The 16,656-nt window shown below is 40.8% G+C and overlaps 1 long non-coding RNA gene across 1 annotated transcript; it reads right to left on the reverse strand.

Annotated features, from left to right (window-relative positions):
* Window positions 1–9,468: 9,468 nt before the first annotated feature.
* Window positions 9,469–14,718, reverse strand: LOC141423194 (uncharacterized). The gene is made up of 2 exons (XR_012447856.1): window positions 11,799–14,718; window positions 9,469–9,765 (listed from the first exon to the last, which is right to left on the reverse strand). It is a non-coding gene; the product is annotated as an uncharacterized lncRNA (long non-coding RNA).
* Window positions 14,719–16,656: the final 1,938 nt, after the last annotated feature.

The following is a 16,656-nucleotide window of genomic DNA, read 5'->3' on the forward strand; positions in this document are numbered from 1 at the left end:
AGTTATTATCAGGCAATCATATGTAGGACCCTTCCTTTGTAACCTCTTCGCTCTGGTTATTTGTGTAGATTCACACTAGTGACCCCATTCTGATTTTATTGAGTCCTGAGTTCCTAGAATGTCTGGTTATATTTCAAGTTTTATTTAAAGAGACTGCTGGTTTTCCCACTTAATTGTCAATGTGTGCCTTTCTTCCACCTGCATAATAGCATATTTGTCTTTGGTTACCTTCCCTGTTGGATGTTCAAGATTGGGTAGGTGACAAAAAAATGACCTTTTTCTTTTCTAATGCAAAGATCACTTGAGGCTTCTTCACAGGTTTCTTTAAGGACCTTATTAGGAGACCTTGGACTCCTGGACTCTTCTCCCTCTACCCGATGTCCATCTGCTGGAACTAGTCAGGGTCTCACTGACCATGTGGCCTCCCTTGGAAGCAATGGGGACATGCTCCTCTCCAGTGACACTCCTCTTTGCAGAATGTGTTCTGCTTAGAGTTCATCCTCTGGGGTCCTCTAGATCCCCCTGGTTGGGATCACTGCAGACACTTAACCTTTTAGTCCTCTGGGTCCTAGCTGATCAAGAGGTCAAGGTCCAAAATATTGTCTATTTTCTTAGCCTTGTTGTCTTTTTTGGCCTACAAACCCTGGCTGCTGAACACCCAGGTCACTTCTACCAGTCTTGCAGTGGGAGTGGTGGGTTTTAATTTTTTTTTTTCGGTACTGTTGTTTGAACTCAGGGCCTTGAGCCACTCCGCCAGCCCTTTTATGTGAAATGTTTTTTCAAGATAGGGTTTCGAAAACTATTTGCCCAGACTGACTGAACTACATTCCTCCTGATCGCTGCTTCTTGAGTAGCTAGGGTTATAGGTGTGAGCCACCTGCACCCAGTAGTGGGTTTTTTTTTACTTTTATTCATATGTACATACAATGTTTGGGTCATTTCTCCCCCCTGCCCCCACCCCCTCCTTCATCCCCACATTCCCTCGATACCCAGCAGAAACTATATTGCCCTTATCTCTAATTTTGTTGTAGAGAGAGTATAAGCCGTAATAGGAAGGACCAAGGGTTTTTGCTAGTTGAGATAAGGATAGCTGTACAGGGAGTTGACTCACATTGATTTCCTGTGCGTGGGTGTTACCTTCTAGGTTAATTCTTTTTGATCTAACCTTTTCTCTAGTTCCTGGCCCCCTTCTCCTATTGGCCTCAGTTGCTTTAAAGTATCTGCTTTAATTTCTCTGAGTTGAGGGCAACAAATGCTATCAAGTTTTTTGGGTATCTCCAGCAGTAGGTTTTAATGTTAACTTTTGTAATTTCCTTGAGTATCAGGGCAATTCTGAAATATAGAGAGGATAGTTGCATTTCCATTTCCTTTAAAAACCTCTAGTCTGTACAACATCTCCTTTTACTTTGGGAATCTTTAAATAATCTTTAAGAAAAAGATTTATTCTTTTTGGACAGAATGCTATTTTATTTTGATTTTTTTTGAGTGTACTGTTTGACTCAGGACCTCATGCTTGCTAGGCAGACTCCCACTTGAACCACTCTGCTTTGTGTTGGGCATTTTTGAGATAGGATTTTGGGAACTATTTGCCCAGGGCTGCCCTTCAAACCAAGATCCTCCTGATCTCTGACTCCTGAGTACTAGGATTATAGACATGGGCTATTGGCACCAGGTTCTTTGGACAGAATGTTAAATTGATTTAACTTTAGCCCACTTTGGGCCATCCGTGAGAAGAGGAAGAGCCTTATACCAAGTGAGGTTGGTCTCTGACAAATCTTAGTTAAAGTTTTACATTGCTATCCTTTAAATTAATTAGGCCCTCATCTTTTAAAATACATTTAAATTTTTACCCTATAACTTATTGATAATAGGTTACTTTATCCAATTATAAAATATTAAATGGCATAAATAAATCCCCATTTAAATTTGTACTTGCGGGCTGGAGGCGTAGTTCAAACAGTAGAGTGTCTACTTTGCAAGTGCAAAGCTCTGAATTCAAGCCCCAGTATCACCAAAAAAAATTGTACTTATTTATGAATGTACTACTGAGATGACTAATATCTAATACTTTCAGTCATCAAAGTGGCACTTCTTGGAGTACACACTGTTTACAGCCATCTAATTATCTTTGCTCAGAAATGATGATTGGAGCCTGGAAATTAGCTCAGATGGCAGAGCACTTGCCTAGCAGGGGCAGGGCTCTGAGTTTGATCACTAGCATCACACACACCCAAAATTATAGTCATCACACAGTTGGGATCACACAAACAAACCTGAAAGTGTTATTATCACTAACAATTTTAGTTTGGAGGGCACCATCTTAGTAAAGTATTTTCTTAAGATTTTCATTTTAGAAGGTTTGTACATTTGGGGAACATAAATACAGTTAACATACAAAGAAGTCATAGTTAGCATTCAGCTGTGCAGAAGTCCTACATAAACTTAGCTTTTACATTTGAAGTGAGATTTGGAATCTTTGGCTCAGCAGGATAAGTATAATTAGGTGATTTTTGCCTTGTTTATATATGTTAGCTTTAGACACTTACAAGTTTATAGTATTAATGACCACAAATAGACCTATTACTTGGTGAAAGTACATCTCATATATAAAGTAACAAAAAATGCTTATTTAGTTAAAGCAAACACATGCAGACCAGGTTCTAAACTGCAGGACTGTCCAAATAATGGGGACCATTTATCTGAATGGTCCTGAATACCAATGCAGAAATGCCAGGAGTTTTATTGACTACTGCACATGTTTACAGTCTAAATGCAATACGAATTGTATAAAAGACAGCACTGATTTAATGTATTAAACCTATACACCTTTAATTTCATAAACTTTTACACCACTTAGATAAAGCTCAAACACTTAGTATATTTAACCCTCAGAGCTTAAAATAATAGTTGCTTGTTTAGTCGTTATAAAGTGATTATTTTAAAGACTTCAAAACCAATAGACACTTAAGTAAATCTTGACTCTGCTAAGATTCATTTCTCTAAGTAATCAAAGCCTAACAAAATCAGCAGAAAAGACAAGCAATTATCTTGATAAAGCATAAATTCTTGGGCTGGGTATATGGCTCAAATGGTAGTGTGTCTGCTATGTTTTAGAGATTTAATATAAATAAAAGAATCTCCTTTTTATTGTAAAATGGGTTCCTATCTGTTCTAAGGAGAGGGGAATAGTTGCAAATGACAAAATTTAGCAATAAGTCTGTTTTTAGCAGGTGAAAGGCTGGTATGCATTGCTATAAGATGCATCTTTCACATACAGAAAACATATTTATTAAATGTTTACATCACTTTTCAGGCACTTGACCTCCCTTGATAGTTAAGTCAGTGTTCAGATGTTTATTGATAAAAAACATTAAATTACATGGTGACTTCAATCCATGTTCTCACAGAACATCTGTGTTGTGTAAGCTAAATCCAATATTTCTTGCCAGATTCAAATAATGTCATATACTCAATGTAGGGAAAAAACTTTAATAGATTTAAGATTGAATTTTCTCAATTTTAAGATTTTCCATCATGAATTTTTCTTAAATCTTTGTTGCCTATTACTTGTCTGAATTCTAGCAAAAAGACTTGAAAATTATGAAATACACATAAGTGATACTGGAAAATTTGAAACTGATTCTCAACACAATATATTGTGTATATATTAAGAGCCATGTTTTTTCATAGAAAATGTGTTCCTACTTCATATTATAGAATTAAGTATGTACATATTTTAAGGTACCCAAAAGAATGCTATGAATTTTTAGTCTGTTGTTCCTAAATGTGTTTGCGAACCATTACATCGAACTCTGGCTCCAAAATTATCTTTGGGATGCATGTCAGAAAAAATGCTACCAGATACATCACTAGAGATACGGTTCCAAGATAAGACTGCTCAATTCTATTCTAAAATGAAAAGTATGGCAAGATTCTACTATAGCTGCTATTAATGTATATTCCCATTTTCTTAAATACTTAACATGTGGTTTAAATATGTTAATATTAAGGATTTTTTGTAGGTATGTATTACAGTATTATAAATTGAGAAAAATTTTCAGTATATTTTTGGGCAGTTAGCTTTTTTTTTAATTGTTGTGCTAGAGGTACACTGTGGCATTTATGAAAGTTCCTACAATATAGCAAATATAACATAGTTGAATTCACCCCCTCCATCATTCTCCTTCATCCCCCCTACCCCCTTCACTGAAATAGTTTCAACAGGTTTCATTTTTCCATTTGCATACATGTGTACACAGTATTTGCACCATTTTTACCCTCTTATACCCATTCCCCACATATTCCCCCTCCCACTGGTACCAACCGCTCTCCCGCATCCACCCCAGAAGAACCTGTTCTGCCCTCCTGTTCTCTGATTTTGTAGGAAAAAAAAGTGACATTTTTATTAGTTTAAGATAGCTATACAGGGTGTTTCCTTGTGACATTTCCATGTATATATATATTATAACCTGAATGGATTCATCCCTCTATTTTTTTCCTTTTTCTCTTTCTCTCCTTCTTATGGTGATTTCAACAGGCTTAAAAATTCCATATTCATTCTTGTATAGGAAGTACACCAACCATATTCACCTTCTTAACTTCCTTCTTTTACCACCCCCCCTTTCATATGTGACCTCGAGGATAAACTGTTTTTCATAATATCACTTGTATTTTTATTAGGTCTATATTCCACATGAGAGAAAAACATGCAGCCTTTGGCTTTTTGAACCTGGCTAACTTCACTTAAGATGATGTTTTCCAGTTCCATCCATTTACCTGCAAATGATAAAATGTCATTCTTCATTATGGCTGAATAAAATTCCATTGTGTATAAATATGACAGTTTCTTAATCCATTCATCAATAGTGGGGCATCTTGGCTGTTTCCAATGGCTATTAGCCATTGTGAATAATGCTGCAATAAATATGGGTGTGCAGGTGCCTTTATTGTAATCTGAGTTGCATTCCTTTGGGTATCTCCAAAGGACTGGTATTGCTGGATCATGTGCAGTTTTATTTTTAGTTTTTTGAGGAGACTCTATACTGTTTTCCATAGTGGTTGTACTAATTTACCTACCCACCAGCAATGTGTATGTATTCCTTTTTCCCACATTCTCATCAACATTGTTCTTGTTTTTGTTCTTGATGGTAGCCATTCTAGCAGGAGTGAGGTGGAACCTTCCTGTGGTTTTGATTTGCATTTCCTTTATGGCCAGGAATGGTAAACATTTCTTCATGTGTTTTTTTGGCCATTTGGACTTCTTCATTTGAAAAAGCTATCTTCAGTTCATTTGCCCATCTTCATTGGGCCATTGATTTTTGGGGGAGTATAGTTTTTTGAGCTCACTGTATTTTCTGTTTATTAATCCCTTGTCATATGTATAGGCGGCAAAGATTTTCTCCCATGCTGTGGGCTGCCTCTTTAATATGGTGACAATTTCTTTTGTTGATCAGAAGCTTTTTAGTTTCATGAAGTCTCATTTGTCAATCCTTTCTCTTAGTTGCTGAGTCATTTCAGTTCTATTTAGGAAGTCCTTGCCTATGCCTATAAATTCCTGTGTATTCCTTGTTCTTTCCTGCACTAATTTCAGTTTCAGGTCTTATATTAAGGTACTTTCCCAGCAACATTTGTTGAAGAGGCTGTCTTTTCTCCATCAAATGTTTTTGGCCCCTTGTCAAAAATCAGGTGGGCATAGCTGTGTGAATTCATATCTGGGTCTTCTATTCTGTTCCACTGGTCTTCATGTCTGTTTTTGTGCCAGTGACATGCTGGTTTTTATTTTATTTATTTATTTATTTTTTGCTATAACTCTGTAGTATTGTTTGAAGTCAGGTATTGTGATACTTCTAGTTTTACTCTTTTTGCTCAGTTTTGCCTTGGCTATTTGTGGTCTTTTGTGCTTCCAAATGAATTTTAGGGTTTTTTCAATCTCTGTGATGTATGCCACTGGAATCTTGATGGGGATTGCATTGAACGTGTAGATTGATTTTGGTAATATAACCATTTTCACAATATTGATTCTGCCAATCCATGAGCATGGGAGACCTTTCCATCTTCTGTAATCTTCAATTTCTTTCTTCAAAGGCTTATAGTTTTCATTGTAGAGGCCATTCACATCCTTTGTTAAGTTTATTCCTAGGCTTTTTTTTTTTTTGAGGCAATTATAAATGGAATTGTTTCCCTATATTTTTTCTGCATCGGTTCATTGTTGGTGTATAGAAAGGCTACTGATTTTTGTAAATCAATTTTGTATTCTTCTGCTTTGCTGAAGGTGTTTATGATGTCTACTTTTTTGGTGGAGTTTTTTTGTTGTTGTTTTTTAGGTATAAGATCATGTCATCTGCAAAGAGGAATAATTTGACTTCTTTCCTGTTTGTATTCCTTTTATTTCTTCTCCCTGTCTTATTGCTCAGGCTAGGAGTTCCAAGACTAGTTGAACAAGAGTGGAGAGAATGGACACCCATATCTTATTCCTGACTTTAGAGGAAATGGTTTCAGTTTTCCCCCATTTAGTATAATGTTGACTATAGGCTTGTCATATATAGCCTTTTTTATGTTGAGGTACATTCCTTCTATTCCTGGTTTCATCAGCACTTTTATCATGAAAGGGCAAGTTAGCCTTAAAACAATGAAACTTTAGTTCTTAGCACATATAGTCTTGAGAATAATGCATTCAAATTATAACTCAACTAGAAATAATTGAATTGAGAAAAGTTAAAGTAAGAAGTCAAATTCTGGAAAAGCTTTGAGTTAAAAAAGTTAGCAACATTTAAACAACACAGAATTGGGGGGAGGGTGAGGAAGTGCAGTGGAGGGGGATACATTGACTTACCCATGATGCATGTACAGGTAAAATGCCAAGGCAAAAATCCCACTGAAAAATGAAGAAGCTCCTAAACCAAGAAGGACAAGAATGAAAAACAGACCACATTAAGGGGAGGGCACTAAGGAAAGGGGGAGGGTAAAAGAAGGCATTAAAGAAGGTGAATATGGGTGATGTACTTTCCATACAAGAATGAATATAGAATTTTAAAACTTGTTGAAATCACCATAAGAATAGGTCTAAGCTTGAAAGGAGAAAAATGAAGGATATAAACCAGTTTGGGATATTATACATATATACATGGAAATGTTATAATGAAACTCTATATAGATATCGTAAACAAACAAAAATGTCTTTTTTTCCAAAAATGGAAAATAAGAAGGTAAGATAGGTTCTTTCTAGTGGTTGGCAACAATGGGAGGGAGACAATACAAGGAAAGGGTGTAGAAGGTGAATATGGTGGAAACATGTACTCATGTATGAAAATGGAAAAATGAGACCTATTGAAACTACTCTAATAATGAGGGAGAGGAAATAAAGGAGATGATGGAGGGATGAATTCAACTAAGATATATTGTAAGCACTTTTGTAAATGTCACAATGTATCCTAATAATAATAATAAAAATAATAAAACAAATTTTAAAAATAAAAAAATAAATTACCAACATTTGAGGTGCTACCAAACTACAGTACTTTTCATAGAGGGAAGTATTTTGGAAAAAAAGAGCAAACATGCAAGGTTGTATGTGTATAGGCACACACGTGTACTATAATAAAAAAATTGTGTTCCCAAATTTTATAGCCTAAAATATAACATCTCCTGTTAAAGAAATCATGGTCCGGCTACAGGAGTTTTGGTAATTAAAATGAAGTAGAGAAATTTGAACCATAAAGGGAAACAGAATCGAGAGCTTGGTTGTCAACAATTTCTTTCAACGACTGACAACCCTTGTTCATATATATTTTCTTCTTGACAATTAGAACAAAGGTCAAGGCATGATGGTATTAGGGTAAACAAAAAGAAGCCACAAGGACCCCCTCCTTCTCCCACCTTGCAGGCACCTAGCCTCAAGGAAATGATAAACTGCCACCTCACTGAGGATCTGGGGATCCAGAGCTGTCACCACGCTTCTGGAGCTGACCAATTTATCTCTCTAATTACCACTTATCCCCTCTAGCTTCCCTTAGTTCCTTCCCCTCCAACCTCTCCCTTATATCTACTCCAAGTCTGTAAGTGGTGGTGGGCTCTAGCTTTCTTGCCTGGGTCTTGCCTGGGACCCCCTCCACAGGGCTCGTTCCTGAATAATAAACACTGTGCTGGCATTTGAGCCATCTTTCCTTCTTTTCTGTGCCACTTTCATTCTAATCGATGGGAGAGATATCAGAACAAGTCAGAGAATCAAGGCACTACTGAGACAGTGGTTTTGTCTTAAGCTTCATGCCAATTTAATGATTGCTATTGAGCCCTGGAACCATGTCTAAAATTCTGGAAATAATATAGACACAAACCAAAAGACTAAATAGAAATGCAGTGGTATCACCTTCAAACACTTTTAAAAAATAATTCAGTTTATACCATTCTTTCTTAGTTATATTTTACATCAGAGAATGAGTTAAGTCACAAGAGAATCAGAAAAAATACATATACTTAAAATTAATTAAATAACAATTTTCAAATAAAGTGCATTTCTTTCATGACTCACTTTCATTTCATGTTAGAAAAATGTACATAAATTAAATAAGTCAATTTAAAGTCAGTACATAGGGCAACAAACCTGTTGGCAAAATTCTTTAGAAAGACTTGTGTTCATAACAGAGAATGTAAGAAAACAGCTGTCCTACCTCGATGCCAGGTATCATTAATACCAAGTATGGTTCAAAAGAAAAACATCCTAATTCAACACACACTCCATTTCTTTTAGTTATTTATTAATGATGAATTTGGGATGCTTCCTCCATCTTATTAGAAGCTTATGTTTTTTTTTCTAGTGTGAAGTATCTTTTTGAGATAGCTGCCCATCTCCTAGTAAGAGAGCAATTGGTCAAGGGTTCAGTTATCTGTTACTGCGTTTCAAATTACATAAAAATGTATTGGTTGAAAACAAACACTATTCTTATGTTACATCCAGTCAGGAATTCAGGGAAGGTTTGTATGCACAGTTCTTTTGCTTCATGTGATACTAACTAGAATTCCATAGTAATACTGGATGTGGTGTGAGTCTGTAGGGTCCAAGATAACTTCAGTCGCATGCTGGCTGCTTCATGGGGAAGGTGGGGCTCAGCTAGGTCACTGGTCCATCCTTAGGCAATCTCAGGCCTCTTCTTATGCAGAAAGGACACTCCTTTTCATAGGGTGGGTGATTTAGTGCTGTGATTTTTATGGCCATGAAGACAAAAAGTTGTTAATGTACTAAGTTTGTTTTTGGAAAAACAAACACAAAACAACCAAAACCTTACATTATCTTCCATTATTTCTTCCCTTATATTTACATTCCCCAAATTTATTGTTCCCTAAAAGCTCAAAGTCATTTTCCTTTGTCTTGCCCTGTCTCCACAATTTGTGATTCTTTAATAAAATGGTACATGTTAGGTTCCAGTCATGTGGCTGGTGCGCAGGATGTGAAAGATTTCACAAAGCCTAGAGTTAAAGCAGAGACAAAGTTTTATTCATTTTTGCAAGGAAGAAAAGGGGCCAGACACCACAGGCAGCATAAGCCCTGCTGCGTAACTGATTTAAGTTTTTAAGAGTTTTTGTAAGGCGGGGGTGTAAGAACACAGGTAGGGGAGAAGAATGGGCAGTCACTGGTCCATTGGCAGATAGACGGTGTGTATCTATTATTAGGATGACACATTGACCATGTGATTTGGCCTGGAGACATGTCTTCAAAGTTTCTGAGTTCTGTGGTCTCTCAGCAAAGAACAGAGAAGTTACTGACTGGATCTGAAAAAGATAAGTAAGGTAGGCAGGAGTTCACACAAAATGGAGTCCATATTCAAAATGCAATTACTTAGTTTTGATTATTGGCTTTACAGTATGCATGCCTCAGGCTCTAATTCTTCTTGGGTCTTCACTCTATGTGCATAACAAATGTTAAAGCTTTTTTCCTATTAATTTTCCCCAGTCTCTTACTCTAATTTGGAGGGCCTTAGGCACTGAACTTACGGGGTAGATGAAAAAGTTTTTTTCCTTCTCTTATAGTGACTTGTATTTGGTGAATGGAATATTGCCAGACATGATACAAGCAGAGTTTAGAAAACTACGTGTGCTTGCTCTTTTACCTCTGCCAATGTTTTGAGGAGAACGTGGCTGGGATAGCCTGCTGTCTCTGAAGGAGAATAAGATACCTGTGTTAGAGTCATTCCCAGCAGGGCTCAGCCCATATCTGCCTCTTCTCAAAGTGCCAGAGACCTGTGAGTTTGTCCAGCTTAGATAATTCAATGATCTTAAAGCAATTGCTGCTTTAAGCCAATACATTTAAGTGAATTGTTCCATAATGAAAGTTGACTTGTAGAGTTGCTTTTAACTTTATAGCCTCCATAGGTGCAGGAAGGCAAGAAGAAGCAGGTTGGAATGAAATTTAAGGACTAGTACCCTTTTCCTTACTGATTTCCTAAAATCCTTTATGTCACCAAGGATATTAAGTTCTATTCATGAAGCTATAAATGTTTTCCCCAGTATTTTGTTTGCATTTTCTTTGGTTTAGAAAGTTGCTTTGATATATAGAAGTCACAAATATAGGTATATATGTTTTGTATATATATGTATTATATATATTTATCAAATCATTTCTTTGCTTTAGATTCTTGTCCACATTTCCCATTTTTGGACTTCTGATATGCAAATTTAACTGAACACAATGGGCTCACCCCTGGGTGAGTGCAAAGCTGATAAACACAGCTAGAAGGTCTAAGAGTAATAACAGGTTTATTATTTGTACTAAGTAAGGAGCACAATGGAGGTAATTTTCAAAGGAGTGTCTCACAAAGAGCAAAGCAAGGAGTTTTTATTTTTTGGTGGTACTGGAGTTTGAACTCAGGGTTTCACACTTGCTAGGCAGGCACTCTACTGCTTCAGCCACTCCTCCGGTCCATTTTGGTCTGGTAATTTTGGAGATGGGGTCTCACAAACTATTTGCCTGGGCTGGTCTCAAATCATGGTCTCAGGCCCTCAAGTAGCTAGGATTATAGGCTTGAGTCATCAGTGCCTGGCCAAAAGCAAGGAGTTTTTATTGGGGAAACATACATATTTATATAAGGAAAGACTCAATATCACATGTCAAGATAGGCATTAGTTTTAGGTCATACATTACATGTTTTAAAAAAGCAGTGAATGGGAATGTCTCTGGATAGAGAATTTAGTATTGTAAGTGAACAAGATTGTCTCAGGCAAGGCTGTAGGACATGAGAAATTGCTAGTTAAGCTATAAAAGTGAGTTCAGGGCTGAGACAAAGGGCTCCATGCAGAGATAACTGCCCATTTCTGCTTTCCCTTATCTCCTTCTGTAAATAAACTTTCCAAAGCAGATCTCCCCTGTTGTTCTTGTCTAAACAACCCTGGGTCTCTATCCCAGTACTGGCTCACCTATTAACCCTAACACATTACTTGTAACCTGATGTCCTGCACTGCCCTTTAAGTATCCCATGAATCCATTGTTCGGGGCCCAGAATTATGAGTATGAACTCCTCTGGGACCACTGGCATAAAATAAAATCTGAGTTCTCCACTTCTCTGAGTGTTGCTTGGTTTCTCATCTGACAATATTTCCACAACAGTTCTGGAGGCCCCAGTGAGATACCAACAGTTCTGGCCTCTTGAGCCACTGGCTGGCAGCTGGACTGCACCAGAGTAGGGAGGGACTCTGGACAGAACAGGCACCACCCCGATGGTATTCTGGGTCCTCCTTTGACCTGGAGTTTCAACCCTCTGAGCAGTCTTGACCTGATTCGGACTCCAAGGAGAAGTGGACCAACTCACCTGGCAATTTTGTCCAGACTCAGTAAGCCCCTGCAACAAGAATGGCAGCTCTCAGTCAGGTTCTATCCCACTGTGTGGAAAGGGTTTGAACTGCTCCCAGGAACCTCCAAGAGGAGTTACACAGGTTAGGGACTTCCCCAAAGGAGGGGAAGGATAACTATAATAACTTTGGTGTGAATGTGTGTGTGAATGAGCAGCCTGATTCATCCTCACTTCAGGCTCAAGTTTGTGGCTCCATGGCTATGGAGTCCGAGTGGGTCTGTCCTGTGGTTCCATGGTGATCCTCATATGGCTTAGGGTGGCGTTGGGGAAATCCGATCTACAGTCACAAGGCTGACCCCACCATAAATGCTAAGAGTCACCAAAGTTCCTTCAGGATGCGACCCGACAGACATCTGATTGGTCTCTTCTCTTCAAGGGGTACAAACCCTTGTTTGTCTTTGTGCCACCAATGCAGGGGGGCGGATACATAGGGTCAATATAAGGGATGCTTCTAACTGCCATGGGTGGAATTTCCTCAAAACCCACAGTCCTGGAGTGCATGCTTAAACATTTTAAGAAGGGATTCTCAGGAGATTATGGGATCAAAATGTTCCTGGAAGGCTGCGCACACTGTGTGAGTTAGAATGGCCCTCTTTTGGAGTCAACTGGCCCCTTGAAGGTACCCTAGATTTGCCCACTGTCAAAGCCATTTATCAGATCAAAATAGGAAGTCCTGGACACTCTGACAAGTTCCTCTACATTGACTCCTGGCTTCAGGTGGCTCAGACCATGTCCCCTTGGGTCCAATTCTGCACCAATAAAAAGGGACAGAGCAGAGTTTTCGTGGCCCAGGCAATGAAGCCTAAAGACCAGAAGCTGACCAAGCCTTTCTGCAAGGGGATCCAGAAGATGAACCACCTGTGCCCCGCTGTACATTCCCAACATGCCCCCACCTTTCCCAGCTAGTGCCACCTTTCCCACACAGCCTGCCACCTTCAGTGATTCATCTTCAGCCCCATCAGCAACTCCCAGTCCCAGTGACATCTCACACCCAGCCCTGGCTTGGAGTCCAAGTCCACAGCCCCTGAGCTGCCACCCTCGCTTGTCCCAGGCACCAGCTCCTCAAGCCAGGTACCTGCAAATGCTGTTCCATGAGATGCAAGGGCCCCAGCAGATTGGTGCTGACAGCACAGTCCAGCCCAGATGCTCTATCCTCTATTACCAGCCTTTAAGTACAACTGACCTCTTAAATTGGAGGAACCATACACCACCATATTCAGAAAAACCTCAGGCCATGGTCAACCTCCTAGAATCCATATTTCAGACCCAGCAACCCACTTGGGATGACTGCCAACAGATCCTCTTGACATTTTTCAACATGGAAGAGCAACAGTGAATTCTGACAGAAGCTCGCCACTGGTTCCAAGGGCAAGTCCCAGCAGGAACCCTAGATGCAGAAGCTTAGGCAAGAGAGGTGGCCCCGAGGCTCAGCCTAAGACTTCAATACAGCAGAAGGACGAGGAGACCTCACTCAGTATTGCGCCACCATCCTACACAGGCTCAGGGCTGGAGCTGAGAGACCTACCAACATGTCCAAAGTTGCAGCAGTTCTCCAGAAGCCAGAGGAAACACCAGCTGGTTTTTATGAGAGACTCTGTGAGGCCTTCCAGTGTACACCCCACTTTGATCCAGAAGCACTAGAAAACCAGCAAATGGTCAATACAGCATTTGTGGCCCAGTCATATGCCGACATTTGCAGGAAACTTCAGAAACTTGAAGGTTTCACTGGAATAAATGCTACCCAGCTTTTAGAAGTGGCAAATAAAGTCTTTGTGAACAAGGACCATGAGGAAAAATGGGAAGCTGATAAACAAATGAAAGCCAGGGTGTCCTTACTGGCTGCAGCACTGGGGAAGCCAGACCCGGCCCAGCAGTCAGCTCCACGGAAGGGGAGACCCAGTGGGAGAGCCCCACTCTGATGAGACCAATGTGCTATTGCAAGGAGATTGGCCACTGGAAGAATGAATGCCCCTGCTGCAAGGGAACAGCATCAGAGCCTAACAAAATTACTCCAGTAAAGAAGACAGGATGCCAACCCGAACCGGAGGCCCAGGACCTCATTGGCCTAGCAGGAATTAAGTCAGACTAGGGAAGACCAGGCTCCTTATTACTAGGCCCCCCAAGAGCCCATGGTTGAAATGAAAGTAGGGGGCCACCCAATGATCTTCATGGTGGACTCAGGTGCTGGGCATTCCATGGTCACTAAGCCGGTGGCCCCACTCGCTCAGCATAGGGCCGCAGTAGTCAGAACCACTGGCACCCAAACTGCCTGGCAGTTCTGCTGACCCCAGACATGCCAACTAGGAGGGTACAAGGTGACTCACGAATTCCTGTATTTACCAGAATGTCCAATTCCTCTGCTGGGAAGGGACTTACTAACAAAGCTCAGAGCCCAAATCACCTTCCCCCAGGGAGGGCCTACAAGCCTTATAGCAAGAGGACCAAGTGCCCTCATCATGGCAGTGACCATGCCTACAGAAGACAAATGACAACTCTACCACCAGGAAAAGGGGAACCTGGCAAAGCCCATCTGCCTGCTGGAGGAGTTTCCTGATGTCTGGACTGAAAAAGGGCCTCCTGGCCTGGCTCGCAACCATGTGCCCATAATGGTAGATCTCAAACCTGGGGCTCTTCCTGTCAGACAGAGGCAACATCCAGTACCAAGGGAAGCATGCCTAGGAATTCAGACCCATCTAACAGTGGCTGAAGGATGCAAGGATATTGATCGAATGCCAGTTGCCATGGAACACCCCACTGTTGCCCGTCAAGAAGCTTGTCCAGGACCTGCAGGCAGTCAACAATGGTGTTACACACTGCACCCAGTAGTGCCTAATCCCTATACTCTACTAAGACTTCTACCATCACAAGCAAGCTGGTTCACCTGTCTGGACCTGAAGGACGCTTTCTTCTGCCTCTGCCTGGCCCTGATTAGCCAGCGTCTGCTTACCTTTGAATGGGAAGACCCCCATACTGGAAGAAAAACACAAATGACCTGGGCTAGTGTGCCTCAGGGATTCCAAAACTCACCCACCTTGTTTAGGGAAGCCCTAGCTGTTGATTTCCCAGTTTTCCTGGAAGAAAATGCAAGCTGCACTTTGCCCTAATACATGGATGATCTGCTCCTGGCAAGCCACGACCAGGAGAAGTGCTGAGCGGGGGTTACAAAGGCATTGCTAGCCCGATTCTCTGAGGCAGGCTACAAAGTTTCCTGGAAAAAGGCCCAAGTTTGCCAGCAAGAGGTCCGATACCTCAGACTCATCATCTCGGAAGGATGACATACCCTGGATCCAGAGAGGAAACAGGTTATCTGCTCCATCCCTCAGCCAAAGACCAAAAGGGAGTTCTGAAAATTCTTGGGAGCAGCAGAATTCTGTTGCATCTGGATACCCAGATATTCAAGCCTGGCCAAACCACTTTATGAAGCCACAGAAGGCTTTTAGACAAAAGACCCTCTAAACTGGGGACTAGACCAAGAAAAGGCTTTCCAGGAGATAAAGAGACGGTTAACCAGCGCCCCTGAGGTAGGGCTGCCAGATGTAACATGACCATTCAATCTCTTCATCTGTCAGAAAAATCACACAGCTCTGGGGTCCTCACCAAATGGTGGGTCCATGGCAGTGGCCAGTGGCCTACCTGTCAAAGCACTTGGACCAGTGGCCTCAGGGTCGCCTCCATGTCTCCGAGCTCTGGCTGCTAAGGTAACCCTAATCAGGGAGGCCAACAAGCTCACCCTGGGACAGGACATTAATGTTAAGGTCCCTCATGCAATCATGGTTCTAATGAATGGCAGGGTCATAAATGGCTGACCAGTTCCAGAATGGCCCTTTACCAAGGACTACTGTGTGAAAATCCTCGAGTCAGGCTTGAAACTGTACGAACTTTAAATCCTGCCACCTTCCTGCCAACAGAGGAAGGGCCACCAGATCATGATTGCGAAGAGGTGATGGACGAAGTGTGGAAGGGGGGAGGTCCATCTTCAATATCTTCTTCGAGCTGACAAGGGTCAGCAGACCTTACCTACAAGGGGAAATTGTCTCTCCTATTTCTTTCCTTGGGACTCATTTGGACACAAGGTGTCTGAATTATTGTCCAGCACAGTCAAGTTTCCTTATGGAGATCTGGGTTGCTCACAGAAATCTTATTCATCTGCAGATATTGATAGCCCTGTTGCCTTATGATTTGGGTCCTAAAGTCTTTTACTCTGGAAGAGATAAATTTGATTTAGAAAGCATGACCTGAACATAAAAATTGAAAGGAGCATCAGAAGGGGCCCTGCCAGGTGTGGCAAGAAGGATAAAGTTATTTTAAAAAATGACAGAGAGTCTTATGTTACTTTGCCTATAGGTGTTTATGCCTATAGCTATTTTTAACTCTTAAGTGGCCCTCCATTTTGGACTGTCACTGTAGTGGGCAGTTAAGGGCTGATGACATTAGGGCATGGTGTACTGGGGGCAAGTGCCAGTCCAGTTGAAGAGAAAACAGAGTAATCTCTGTACAGAAAGGAGACTCACAGCATGACCTGAAGTCAGGGTACCCCTGCACTTGCTCGCTCCAGAGATGTCTGACGAAACCAGGTCAAATGGACCTATATTGGAGGATTCCTTGATACAAGGGGGACGCCTCACAGAGCTCGGAAACTCTCGCTCTCTCCCATAGGGTAAAGACCCTACTTTCCCTTTCCCTGTCTTTCTTCACCAGCCAGCATAGGGGAAGCCAACACATTTTCCACTTGGCTCTATCCTTAAGTTCTGGGAGTGCTTTGATCCTGCTAAGCAAAAAAAGATGGGTAGTTCTCTTCATAGCCCAATTTAAATTA

The sequence above is a fragment of the Castor canadensis genome, chromosome 5, assembly GCF_047511655.1.
Source record: "Castor canadensis chromosome 5, mCasCan1.hap1v2, whole genome shotgun sequence".
Taxonomy (NCBI): Eukaryota; Metazoa; Chordata; class Mammalia; order Rodentia; family Castoridae; genus Castor; species Castor canadensis.